The sequence below is a fragment of the Polypterus senegalus genome, chromosome 14, assembly GCF_016835505.1.
Source record: "Polypterus senegalus isolate Bchr_013 chromosome 14, ASM1683550v1, whole genome shotgun sequence".
Lineage (NCBI taxonomy): Eukaryota > Metazoa > Chordata > Cladistia > Polypteriformes > Polypteridae > Polypterus > Polypterus senegalus.
The window spans coordinates 38,240,202-38,254,645 of record NC_053167.1 but is presented as its reverse complement, the minus strand read 5'-3'; positions in this window follow the sequence as shown (position 1 = coordinate 38,254,645).

Here is a 14,444-nt window from a genome sequence, read left to right as displayed (position 1 = left end):
ACCTCCTTCTGGGAACACCGGTACATTGGACAGAAGCAAATAAAAAAACATTGTTAAAAAAATGCATAAGACATTTCGTTAAAAGTTACATGGGAGACTCTGAAGTCAGTTGGAAGAAGGTTCTGTGGTCTGATGGGACTAAAAAGCTCAATGCTATGTTTGGGGTAAGCCAAACACTGCATGTTATTAAAAACACACCATCCTCACCATAAAGACTAAGGGTGAAAACATGATGTGTGAAGCTACTCTGCAGCAGACCCAGGAAGGTTTGTTAGGTTAGATGGAAAAATGAATTAAGCAACATACAGGGAAATCCAGGAGGAGAACAAGCAACCTACACCTTGGGAGAAGATACGATTTACAGCAAGACAATGACACCAAACAGAATACCAAAACCACAAAGGAATGGCTTTAAAACAACAATGTTAATATGCTGGAGGGGCCGAGTCAGAGTACACATCAGTATTAAAAAAATAGCCAAATTAAACTTATTGGGATTCAATGCTGTATAACAATAAAATCTGAAAACTTGCTTTTATTGTATAATGAATTCTGTTTTGTAAATTGGTTGACTTGTGAATCAGGGAGTATATGAAGTCTAACATATCTTGTCCATAATAGAAGCTTTGTTCTGTTCGTAGTTTGGAATGCAAGTCACTTCAGTGTCAGGTAATCTATTTTTCTAGCTGCTTTCTTCAATTGGAGTGAGATGTAGTTGACATGGGAAGAATTAGTTGCATAGAAGAAATCCACCCAGGATGGCTTGCAGAGCATATTCTCACACACAACCACATTAACAGTCAAGCATGATGACAACAGGTACAGTATATCGAAGTATGGAAAGGCCAGTCTGACAAGTGACCAAAGGGGCAAACTCCGCCCAGTGTTTACCTGCCTAATCTAATTCAGGGTTTGAGCAGCAGGTGCCTGTCCCATCAATACTGAATTTAGTAAACAGACCTGGATAGGTTGTCAATGACACTACAATTGGTTATATCAAATTAAATGAAATGTTTGAATTCAATTTGTGTAAAACTTTTGTCACCATGTTTAGTTGGAACTTTTGAAATCACTGTGTTCTTTAACATTAAACCAGCATTGTAACTCTTTGGTGAAAAAGTCAAAGACAAAAAAACTACTACTAACCATTTAATTCAGCCCCCCCAATATTCTTTATTATTTTACTTCTACTAAACAGTTGTAAGCCGCCAGGTAAGTTGAATTCTATCAGGGAAAGTTTTTCTGAAGATTAAATATGTCACAAGAAATTTTAATAAACACAAGCAAAGTAAATAAAATTCAGCTCACCACAAATATAATAAAAGAAAAGCATGCAAGGCTAAAATGAGCAGAAAGGACACAGTGAAGCGGGAATGGAGAACAGTTAATATTTAATCCCTTTGAGCAAGAATGAAACTATTTATTAAACTGCTGGGGCAGGGAGCTGATCGAATTCTGTAATCAGTTATTTTATTAGTGCCCAGATACTTCATAGGCTCGGTAAAGTAATCAATACTAGAGTGCCACTGAATTGTGCGGCTGAATTGAGTGCATTTTTATGCTACAAAATGATCTTTTAGAAGCTGCTTTTAGTTATTGACCTTGTGCGATAAATTCAGACAAAAAACTGAAGAGTTCTGTTTGAAAATGCAAAGCTTTCTCATTTCTGAAGTCAATCGGCACCTCTGTAAAATTTCAAACTAAAATGAGCACACTATTGCTGAAATGTTCCCCCTAACACCACGGTTGGCATCTACAATGCTTAACAATCTTTTGTGCTAACAAAACATTCCCTCTATTGGTCATCAAATCTCTCTGAATCTCTACTCAATGAGGTCTCAATCAGGCCTGCATCTTCTTTATGACTGGTCATTTCTCATCCTGATGTCAGCCACTAGGCCTGTGGGACGCATTGTCTTTTACTTTTGAGACAGTTTCATAAAAAATAACATGGATGGAGGCTTATAACAGCCCTCTAACTAAGTCTACTACCATTCTGGTCATTATACAGACATCAGTCTATCTACAAATTGCATAGCTTACACCTCCCTTTTAAAAGACACCAGGTTCACAAGTGTGTGACTTGATACTTACTCCTGCTGCTCCCATCTTGGTTGCCTTATGCTAACATTTTGCAGTGTAAAAATGGCTATGCTTTTGTGCAGATTATATGGTGATTATATGGTTATTTGCACTTTTGGTACAGTCAAGATGGTCCATACAGATCACAAAACAAAGGGGTTTTATCAACACCATGAGAGTGATCGTGTACATGTTATAATGTGTGTAAGGTTGGTCTTGTGACCTTCAACATATTGCAGAGAAAAAAATTAGTGGACATCTATCCACCCATTTTCAATCTTAGCAGCACCTGGAGAAACGCAGGATCTAGACCTGGCTTGGTACACATCCAAGGGTACACTCATAGGCAGAATCAGATTAGATTTAATAATTAATAGTTCCAAATAGTCTTGATTCTGGTTCTTCTCCTGCACTCTTTCAGTTAAAGGTTTTTCAGACTCCAGAAATACATGACTATGAGAAATTTATTTATCAAAGATATCTTTCAAGCACACGATGCAAGGTATCAAACTTGCATTGCAATAATGGTTAGCTGATAGTCTTTTGTTAGACAAAAAGGCTTTACTGATTATGAATATAAGAGAGTGTTTAGCATATAGTTGATAGCATGTTAATTTAATAAAAATAGGTCCATATATGAGACATTAGATCATCCTGTATTAGGTTACACCAGTGCTTCTCAATTATTTTCTGTTATGCCCCCCCTAGGAAGAAGAAAACATCTCGCGCCCCACGCGCAACTATAAATAGTATCATTTGTCTATAAAATTGTTATAAGTACACCTCTGCATAACACTGTATCCTTATTAACGTATAAGAGAATAAAAAAAGAAAGAAATATGGACCAATTTACAGCAAAGAATAGCTTTATTAAATGTAACAGAAAAGATTTAAAGTGCATTCTAAATTAAAAAAAAATTTAAAAGAAAAATAAAAAAGCATGTTCCCGAGGTCAAACGCGCCCCTTGACGGAGCTACGGGGGGGTGCGCCCCACTATTTGAGAAGCACTGGGTTACACAGAGAGATACTTCATCTTAAGGTCAGGACCTAGCTGGAGGGAATACATATTTCAATGAACTGATCCTACTTAGAGCAGTTAGATAAAAAACAAAATAAATTAAACTAAAAATGTTAAATAAAGGTTTTCTGCTACACAATCTACCACATACATCTTTTAGATGTGGTATGAAAACCCATGCAGACATGGTGAGAACATGTAAAATACATCAACACAGTGTTGTGGTCGCTTGTGCCTCCTCCAGACCGCGAGGGGGCGTCCGTCCTGGTTCTGTTGGGAGCCACGGGTCGAGGGCATGGAAGCCCTACCCTGTACCCCGATGCCGGTTTATCCCGTGTGGTCCTCGGCCGGGGCTGGAGCCCGGCCGGGCGCTTAGAGGACCAGAGGAGGGCGTGTGCCTCCTCCAGACCGAGTGGGGGCGTCCGTCCTGGTTATGCAGGGGGCCTCGGGTAGTGGGCTTTGAAGCTCAGCCCTGTAGGGACCCGTGGCCACCGTCAGGCGGCGCCCCAGTGCCTAATTGTCCCGGGAGCCCGGCACTTCCGCCACACCAGGAAGTGCCGGGAAGCGACGGGAGACACGGACGGCTTCCGGGTGCGCAGCCGGCACTTCCACCACACAGGGGTGTGGCCACCGTTAAGTGCCGGGAAGCAGCTGGAGTCCATCCGGCTCCCCATAAAAGGGGCCGCCTCCCTCCAGTCAGCGGTGGAAGTCGGGAGGCAGTACGACGGAGCTTGAGAGAGGACAGGAGGCGGCCAGGAAGCAAGGCACAGAAACTGTGGGTCCTGGACTTTGGGGGATTCAGTGCCAGCAGCACTGGGGTTCGTGAGTGCACGTGACTTTGAATATTGTGTAAATAGTGTAAATAAACAGTGTGTGCGTGCAAAATATGTTGTCCGTCTGTCTGTGCCGGGGCCAGCGTTCACAGTGTTTAGGCCAAGATTCTAACTTCTGGAACTTTGAGGCAACAGTGTTAACCACTATACCAGCAAAAATCAGAGCGTCCTTTCACAAATCATAGTATTATTGCTTAATGCCACAAAAAAGATGAATTAGGTCAATATAGTTGAACAAAAAAAGATGACAACAGCATAGCATGCCATTCTGCAAAGCATTGCCTTTTCTTACACTTACCAGCTTTTAAGGATATACCATTCACAGATGCAGCGCACTTGTACCCACGACTACAGTCTACTGGCGTTCTCTCAGACCTCAGCCAGGTATGACTGTCACTGTAGCTTATTTCTTGAGAGTATTCTCTCTCTTTCCTACCTTTGATTAACCTAGCTGTTCCCAGCCCCCAGAGATTAAAGTAGACCAAAATGTGCAAGCAAGAAAACTATAACTACTGTAATGCCATAATTAAAAACAAAAAGACTTTGGCATTTCATATAATATAACCAGAATTGTTCTGTAGTTTTGAAAACAGACAAAGATCAGCAACACATACTGTATATGCATCAATTCCAGGCAGCACCACCTTATTGTTACTTGAAGTTTTGGTGGTCATTTGAAGCATCTTTGGCGACTTGTTTTCAGCCTCAAAGGCGACTGTGTAACTCAGCTCTATTTCTAGTCATCTCATTGTCTGACTTTATGCTATCATTTTGTTACCGAGGCTTATAAAGTCTTTCTTCCTGGAGCTAATAAATTCTTGTCTCCAAAAAAATCAGCCTATATACCTAAACCCCACTTCTGGTGCCATAAATATAATACAATGGACATGTTTGCTTACTGAAATGTTTTTATTAATTCTGACTGATAGCTTCAACTAGAACACAAATATTATTTCAGATTGACGCTAGCACATTGGAATTTAGAGAAACATTAAATTATGTTTTATTGAATTTAGCATGTTTAATCACTTAATAATCTGACACATTGCATTAGTTCATGTGAGCTAAAATGTTTTGCAGTTGGATTTTGTTTGTACTCAGCAACTGGTGCTTCTCATTTTAGTGTCCAACAATAGTCAGACAACATTCATGGATTTCATTTGTCCTGATACCACTTGTTCATCACTGCAATGTCCTGGTGAAGCCCTTCACCAAGATTAGGAGGGAATAAGTGTGAATGCAGAAAACAAATCTCCAGTGACATTTTGCACTTTGTGGTTCTGTAGACTTCAAGCATGTTATACAGCTGGATGGAGTTTGGTGTTCTGCAGTTGCCCAAAATATACTCAACAACATCCTTGAATCCCTTCCATATGATTTCCTCCGGTCCCACTAGTAGATCTTTGAACTGCTTCTCATTGGTGATGTGCCTTCCTTAACCTTGGCATTATTTATTTGTGGAAACATCTACAGTGTCTTAAATATTATAATCACATTAACAACATTTTTCAATACTCCAAATTTTATATGAAGAGGATGCAAAAATATCTTTGTGGAGTCAACAAGTGGTCTGTGTGCCACACTTTTCTGCTTATGGGGAATCCAGCTCTTTTTACCATAATGAGACTTTTTGGCACAGTTTTTCCATTTGGAAATGCGACAGTGGTGCTTGTTACATCTGAGCAACATTCACAGAAGCAGTGACACTACTTTTAGATCACCACATATGTTCCAATTGTAGCTATACTGTATACGTATGTATACATATAATATGAACAATAATCACAAGAATAGGCTATGCAATAAAATAGTACATGACAAGAACATTTAAAGGCAATTTTTTTTGTTTCGCAGGTTATAATCGATAAGATACACCCAGAAGTGTTGGTTGTCCAGTGATATCAAAGCAGAACTTCTAAAACCACATTATAAGAGGCACATTCAGAAATGGCATGTCTAAAACCAGTCAGAACCAGATAGCAAGTTGTGCTAGTGTTACCTTGCATTCAGACATGTCGGCTTCAAATCCTTACATACACAAAAGCAGCATCTCTAGTCAAAAGTGGTTTGGTGGGGGTGTTGGTTGGGGCAGGCTGATGGGGTTTGCAGGTATTAAAACTGTAACCGAATTTTGTACCAGTGATGCATTATTCCTAAAAACTAGACTTTATAATGCCTCAGAGTCTCTGATACATATGTTTACTGTCAACAGGCTGCTATCTTTTCTTTAAAGACATTGTACAGACAATTATCAGAAAATGGTACAAAAACACAACTACACAGTGAAACAACATTAACAAAGCAAGTTTAAGAAAACACAATTTGTGCAGTCCTTAGCTCATTTCTCTTCATTCCTGACCATAATTTAATTCCCCATTAATCTAAGGGTAAACTTTTACAACATGTTAATTATAATATGATGATTCTTTTACATAATATATATTCTGAAAACTGTTCTGCACATTCAGAGTGCCTTTACACAAATTGTATTATAATAGCATTTTATTTTAAACTTCCTTTTAATACTACATGCCACAGAGTAAAATTGGGCATAAATACATAAGTTTTAACATGTTGTGAGTTTATTCAATTTACATAGAACAGAACCTACTTTATTGATTTTCTGTTTACAAAATACAATGTGGTGTAGAGTTCAGAGATCCTGAATAGTGATTTTCCAAATACTTTGAACTGATTCTGGTACAATTTTATACTGTAAGGTGTCTTGTGCTTCGTGTTGTTCCACAGACAAATGATTGCTGGATAAGATCTTGGCTGTATTGTTCACTTCTTGACTAGATAGATAGATAGATAGATAGATAGATAGATAGATAGATAGATAGATAGATAGATAGATAGACTAGGTTAGTAACAAGCTGAATCACACCAAATTAGTTGAAGAAGTGTCAGAATATTAAGGAAACACTAGTGGCAGGGTAAATATAAACTTTGTGCAACATTTTCGATGCAGTTCACTTGCTGCCTGCTGTACTGTGACAGCAAAGCTATGATTTATCAGGTTATTTATTTACATACTGCCAATACATATTAAACATTGGTGAAACTGCACCTTGAGTTGGAATTCTGAATTTGATTTTTATTTTCTTTTATTATAACATAACAACTTTGCTTGTGACTCATTCGTTTCAATGCTTTCTTCTACCCTATAGGGTTTTTTTGACAGTTTAAAGATCTTTGTTTCTCTTGTTTGTATTTTTTCTGTCTGATCAATCCGTAACAGTGAGCAGTTACAGTAGAGAATTTTTTTTTTTGTCTTTTTGCTATTTCTAAAATAATGAAAACAAAACCCAAACATCAGTACCCACTTAATCATTTTATATAAACTCAATATACCGTTATGTTTTATTATTATCTATTCATGTATATATTTATTTACATTTATTGCTTGATCTATTTTATTCTACCTTTTCTAGCAGGGGTAAGCCTTTTGTATCCACAAATTTCTTTCCCATCAAGCACTTAATCACTTGATAATATTCCATTAGAATAATAGCTTGCTGTATAAGTATTTTAATTACTCACCAATCTGAAGATGAGATGGCTATCTAATCTACTAGCAAGGGGACAGAATTGCACAGGACTTAATTGATCGTGAACATACATTACAAGAATGAAGAGAGGGCTTATTCAGAGTAAATTATACAGAGTCCAAGTTACATTTAAGCCGATAGTGATTAGTTATCCTGCTAGACTGATTAATTATGGGATTACTACATTTCCACAACCAAATGTTGGGACAAATAGTCTGCTTACTCCCTGTGTTTAGCTTTATTGTCCACAATGATTATATTGCCCTCTGTTTTGACATATCACATTTGTACACAATGCTAAGGAGTGAAGAAGGTGATATAAACGGTCTGGTCAAGAGCATATTGTAACAACAGTCATCTAATTCAATTAATGGTATGACAAGGACTGAAATACTATGCATTCTGGCATGCTGGTCAACATGTCTTCACCTCAAACAATTCAGGTAATTTTTAAAAATTTGATTCCCAGTAACATTTCCAGTCACACAGCAGTGTCTTTTCATTTATGTTGTGCTGATAAAACCTTGCAGTTTATCTTTGGAGATGAACAGCATTATATATTTTAGGCACTTTAACCAATGTATATTATACTGCCTGGCCTTGAACACAGATGGAGGGAATTAATAGAACCAGTGACAGATCCAGTGTCAGACTTTAATCAAATTCAACCATAATCCAAGCACTGGCCCCCATTGTACAGCATCTTAGAATGTCTAGGGAGATGATAAGAAACCAGTTTGCCTCCATTGATCAGATTGACGTTTGACCTGCCTTCTCCTGATGACCACAGTCCCTTGAAGTTTATTTTCTCTGAAATTTGTGTAGACTGAAGTGTTTAGCTTTCTTTCAACTACCTTGCTATATGCACCTTCTTATTCAAAAGATATTCATTCTTAGCAGGTGAACAGTGTCTTTCCTTCTTTCTTGTTATAAACACACACCATGTACAATAAGTACACCCTCGACATTTTAATGGGTGCCATAGAAGCAAAGATGAAACAATGAAATAATGGTTCAGTGGTATTCTGTTTAGCTTTAAGAACAGTTCTGAGTTTCCAAAAATGCATAAGTGATCAATGGTATTAGCTTAAATCTTAATGGCAAAATTGAAAAGATAACATCAGTCTCTGCTAAGTGGCCTGCGGCTTCTGAATGATAATGGTGTTCAGGTACATAATGCCAAAGATGAATGCTGATTCCATAGATTTGCCTAAATGGTGTGCCCTTGGTAGCACGCTGCATTTCTGCTCATTATCTGGCAATAAGTGTGCATTGTAAGCTGCTCTGTGTTTTCATTTTTATATTAAAATAATGTTTAATGGAACAACCCACCACTATTACCATCTAGTTATACATACATTTTTTTCAGAAATACCTTATGTTCGATATAATGGTTTGCTTCATGTGGACAATTGCACCAAATAAATTTACCAAAGAACAAGAAATACAGCTGTTTAAAGTTAAATGAAATATTATGCATAGTTTGCACTTAGATTTAAGGAAAGGTGTGAATTATCAATAAATCTATAAGGGACTGATACTGATCAGTTACACTCTCCAATAAGATCAGCCGAAAGAAGCCCATTGGAAGAACAGATGACTCTTTTAGAGCATGTTTTTCTTTAATAGAGAAGGTATTGTAAGAAGCAGAATGGAGTAAAATGAAAAGTAAGGCAATGTTCCCATTGTGAAGTTTTGTTTCCTTTTCTTCCAGTTGATAGTTTTTCTCTGACCTTTTAATATATTATTACAATATTCTGTGGCATCTAATATCTAAAAATCCAGCCAACAAGGTAAAAATACATATTGTGTTTTTCTTAGTAAAAGAGTCTTTCTTGTAGTTTCCTATCTAGTATCTAATTCTATTTCTTAGGAATGTTTACACATCCGACTGAGCTTCAAATATGATTGTGTTCACAAACTTTATTAACATATTGAAGCACTCTCCAGTGTTCATTTTGCTACACTAATGCCTCAACCAATGTCCTAGGACACATCTCATGGATATGGTCACATTCACAGACTGCAAACTACATGTCAATTTAAAATAAAACAGCAATAAAATATCCATAAGTCATTGACAGTAATTATTGTAACATGGCAGTAAACTTGGTTTAGCCAGAGAATAAACTATAAAATATCACAGAATTACCATCCAGAGTGTATTGTAGATGATGTTGGACATCATCTGTGACACTCCTGTATAAGTTGTATTTGAATCCTGGTCTGATGTGCACCTAGCATGTGCTGAGTTTCATATTTTTATCTTCTGAAACTATGCTGTTATTTTAATATTCACTATGATAAAGGCATTTTAACTAACTTTATAAAGGTATTTTTAGTTATTTATAGCAAAAACATATAAAGCTTAAGAGTTAAAGTAATATTTTAAGACATAGTCATTGTTGTATTGTAATGCTTAGGCTAAGTTTCCTGTTGATGATCCCAGGTGGATTAAAACGTAAAAGTCCATTGTCTTGCAGACCTTGGGAAACGGATTGAATGTGAAGACCCTTTGCATGTAACATACTTTTGGACACATTTTTAAAGTCATGTGCTTCTAAGCTGACAAAACTATCAATCAATCTAGTGAACCAGGTTAATTGTGGTCATTTAAAGTATCAACATTTTACCATGTCCTGTTAGCAACTGGGTGTATCCAATCATGTTAAAAGTTTTCTGATTATATAACAAATTCCTTGGAATTGTGATCTAATCAGTGAAGTGTATAAATAGAGCTTGACAAGCTCCCCTACTTTGTAACACTTGTTAATAAGTTGCTTGTGCTGTAGGTGCTACCTCTTGCAAGATTTAGACAATAAAGAAGAATGATTGACGCTTTTTCCTGCCTGTTTCAAATGCCTATACGGGATATCCAGTGATGGGTCCCCGTCAAATTTCTTCCACATTCTACACCTTGAACAACATCATTTTATTTTCATTCTTTTCTCTTCTTTACAACACCTTTCATTCATGACACACTAAAAACTTTCTTCCCTCCTCACATTTCCCCATACTCCACTACCTCCGTAACAATGAAGCATTTTCAGTTATGAATGGAAGAGTTTCTTCATCGACGGGGTACCTTTCTCATATTGCAGACATTATCCACAACTAAGCCAGGAGCAGACACTACAACCTCCACCCAATTGGGGAGCACCAGAAATAAAACCTGTATCCTGATTGTCCTCATTTTCTACCCTAATTCTGTATTTCCCCCATAGGTCATTAAATAAAACTTCCCCTATTTGACAGACAAGCCTCTTGTTAAAGAGCTTTATCTAATCCACCCTGATCACATTCTGTTATCCAATTAAATCATGCAGATTTCTTGTTTGCATTACACTTCACAAAGTCTAGTCACCTTCCTTTGTTGTAATAGGAGCCATTGTGTCATGGGCAATACTATTGTATCTGGACCCTCTGCAAAACATAATATTAAGCAATGGGCCTCATGCCATTCCAAAAATTGTATTTACCATATTTCTTGTTAAAAGTGTCCAACTGTCTACATAAGTGAAATAGGAAATGACTTGCAGATTGCTTTAGGGGGCTACATTGAAACCGTTAAGATCAAATTTCTTACAAAGCCTGTTTTATAACATTTAATATTCCTTGACTGCATTCAGACTGAACTCTCTGTTTATGTTCTTTCACCGGGTTTCAAAGACAGCCTTCAAAGAAGCACATTCTCGCTTACACATGTCTCTGAGATTAAATGACCAACTTTTTAAACTCTTCTTTGATTTTCTCTTATGGTTCCTTTTCATACCTTCTTGTCTTTTACTCCTTTCATCTCCCCAACATTGTTTCCTTCTTGCCGTGTGTCACAAAAATTAAAGAGCCACAGGAAGGTTTGGGGCAGCCACCCATAAATTATTCCCGAGCGGCAAAATGGTTAAAGATTTGTACTGATGTGTGCAGATTATAGTCCAGAGCAGAACTGAGGGGATAGAGGAAAGGTGGCAGCTTTAAAGGCTAGTATAGGAAGTGTCATCAAAGGGGCTGGAACCGGAATGGTCTTCATTCATAGGCTAAGACCCGGAAGTTACGTCAAAAGGGTCAGAACCGGATTTGACGTCATCAGGGCCAGGTAGAATGTTCCATGAATGGTCTGCAGAAAAAAAAGAAAAAGAATGTGATGAATGTGATCTGTTTTTATCCCTTTATTTAGTTACCTGAAGGTGGTTGCACAGTTGAACTGTTGTGCCTGTAGAGTTTTATGTCTTTTTTCAATGTGAGACTATCCTTTACTTTTGCATATACATGTGGACACAGCCCATCGCTAACATCTTCTTTCCTTGCTGCTTGACCAAGAGAGTTCAGGCTTGCTTGTAGAATTTAGCCAAGCTTTCTGACTAACTTTTTAAGTCTTTTGGTCACTCTTGATCTCATTCCTCAGTGTTAGCATGCCATTATATAAAAAACACACTTGCATCAATACACTGATAGAACATACCTGTATGCAGCAGTGCTCCATCTGTGACAAAGGACCAGAACCTCCACAGGATATAAAGTTGACTCAAACCTTTCTGCATGGGATTTTTGTGTTAATAGCCTTATCCTAATTTCTGCCCAGGTGCATTTCACAAGGCAGTCTTACTCTTCCCAAAATCCACCATATTTTTGATTTTGCAGATATCATGTAATGTGATGGGCGGCACGGTGGCGCAGTGGTAGTGCTGTTGCCTCGCAGTTAGGAGACCTGGGTTCGCTTCCCGGGTCCTCCCTGCGTGGAGTTTGCATGTTCTCCCCGTGTCTGCGTGGGTTTCCTCCGGGCACTCCGGTTTCCTCCCACAGTCCAAAGACATGCAGGTTAGGTGGATTGGCGATTCTAAATTGGCCCGGGTGTGTTTGTGTGTGTCCTGCAGTGGGGTGGCACCCTGCCCAGGATTGGTTCCTGCCTTGTGCCCTGTGTTGGCTGGGATTGGCTCCAGCAGACCCCCGTGACCCTGTGTTTGGATTCAGCGGGTTGGAAAATGGATGGATAGATGTAATGTGATGCAGAAGTAAGAAGGCTGTAGTGCCTCAAGCTCTCTATAGGGCACCATTTAATACTGCCCGTATTAATGTGAGTTGGAACCCTGACTTCTGTCATGTCTGTATGATAAATTTTATAAGACCACCCTCAGCCAGTAATCCAGGAATTTGACACTACAAAGATAAAAATAGGGAGTGGTTTTCTCTAGACTTTCTCATATACTCAGATATGGGGATGGATATTTGAGGAGTAAACCACAAGACCATGATTATATTTTTATATAATGTACATTAAAGAACCATCAACAACAAATCAAATTAAATTAATAATATATTGAATAATTATTATAAAAGTCAATTTGAATAAATTGAACTCTGCAGCTGCATGAATAAAAAGGTATCACTTCTGGTTAGCAGAAATAGCTCAGAAGTTGATAGAAATCTCCATTTTGTAACTAATACTTGTATGCATAATTTGGTTGACCTAAGTGAAAACATATTCAAGTTACCGTGTTTACACACACACATACGCACACCCACACACGCACACACGCCCACACACATACACCCACACACATACACCCACACACACACAGACATAATTCCAAAAATGATATTTTCTGAATCAGGGAGGTATAAAACATTGAGGTTCATTGAAATCTTGAAATTGAACTTTTGGACAATCACAGTACTTTTTCTACAAGAAAGTAAACCGGACTCAGGGAGGTCGAAAACGTTGAGATTCATCAAAATCTTGAGGTTGAATTTTTGGATGATTACAATACTTTCCCTATACTTCATATACGAGAAAGTAAAAAACAATATATCTCTGCTTGAATTGTAATGTCATTATCTTAAAATATTTGTGAATTAAAAAGTAAATAATAGGTTAGATGACCTAAATGATTGCAAGACAGATCCCAAAAACAGGGATTCCCTCCACCTGTTTAACCAGACATATGCACAATACAAATACATGCTTTTGCCATGTCTCTTGTAATGGTCTCCTCTTGTTTCCATACTCATGTTCTTTCTCACTTATTTTTAAAGTAAATGCTTTTGTTTTAGAAGTCTTCCATGAGTACATGTTTTTCTTCTTACATAATGGCATCTGAGCTGCATTGTCATCTTGGAAAATACCATACTAACTTCACCAAGTACAGTTATAGAAATATAAGTCATTTATTCAGAAAATCTTCCTGTAATGTTTAATATTTTTGTGGGAATTTGCCCTGTTGAACAAAATTGTGCACAGAGCACATCTTCTTGGCAACAGCGCATCCCAGGACAATGAAACATGTCTGAGGGAAAGTCTCATACCTCCAAAACCAAGACAAAACCACACTCAAAGCTGTCCTTGGTTCAAAAGACTTTTTTGTTTAACAAAACAACCTTCATTGCAGGCTTCTCCTTCCACAGTAAATGTCTTCTCCCTCTCTCCTTGTCTTCCACAGGTGAGCTTTTTCCTCATTGTCTCTTAACTCCAACCAGGCCAGTTCAGGCCGAGCAGCACCTTTTCAACATTGTAGTACTTTGGTGCAACAACATTGCCACCAGTAAGCATTGAGTCAGGTGGAACACAGAACTGCTTCTTGGTGAATTGCTGGGGAAACACATGGTCCCTGGAGGCAGTTTCCCTCTGGTCTTTCATTATGGCAGCCTCAACAGCTGGGAAAGGGAACACCACTCATCCTAGCCTGGACACCATCCATTCACTTGCTACAGCTGTGATGGCAACTCATGCTTGCCTTCCATCACATCTGGCAAATTTGTTGTCTACTTTGGTTGTCATTCTTCTCTAAACTGACAACTGCAAATGGAATTCCAGGTTCATATCTCACCTTAAAGACTCTCCCTCCATGGCTGCTTTGTAACACCTCAACAATCTGTCATGTCATTTTCCTGCATAGTCTTACTCTGATCACCCGCGGTCAATGTCAAAAGCCATCTACTAAAACAGATGGCCTGCTAGTATTCAT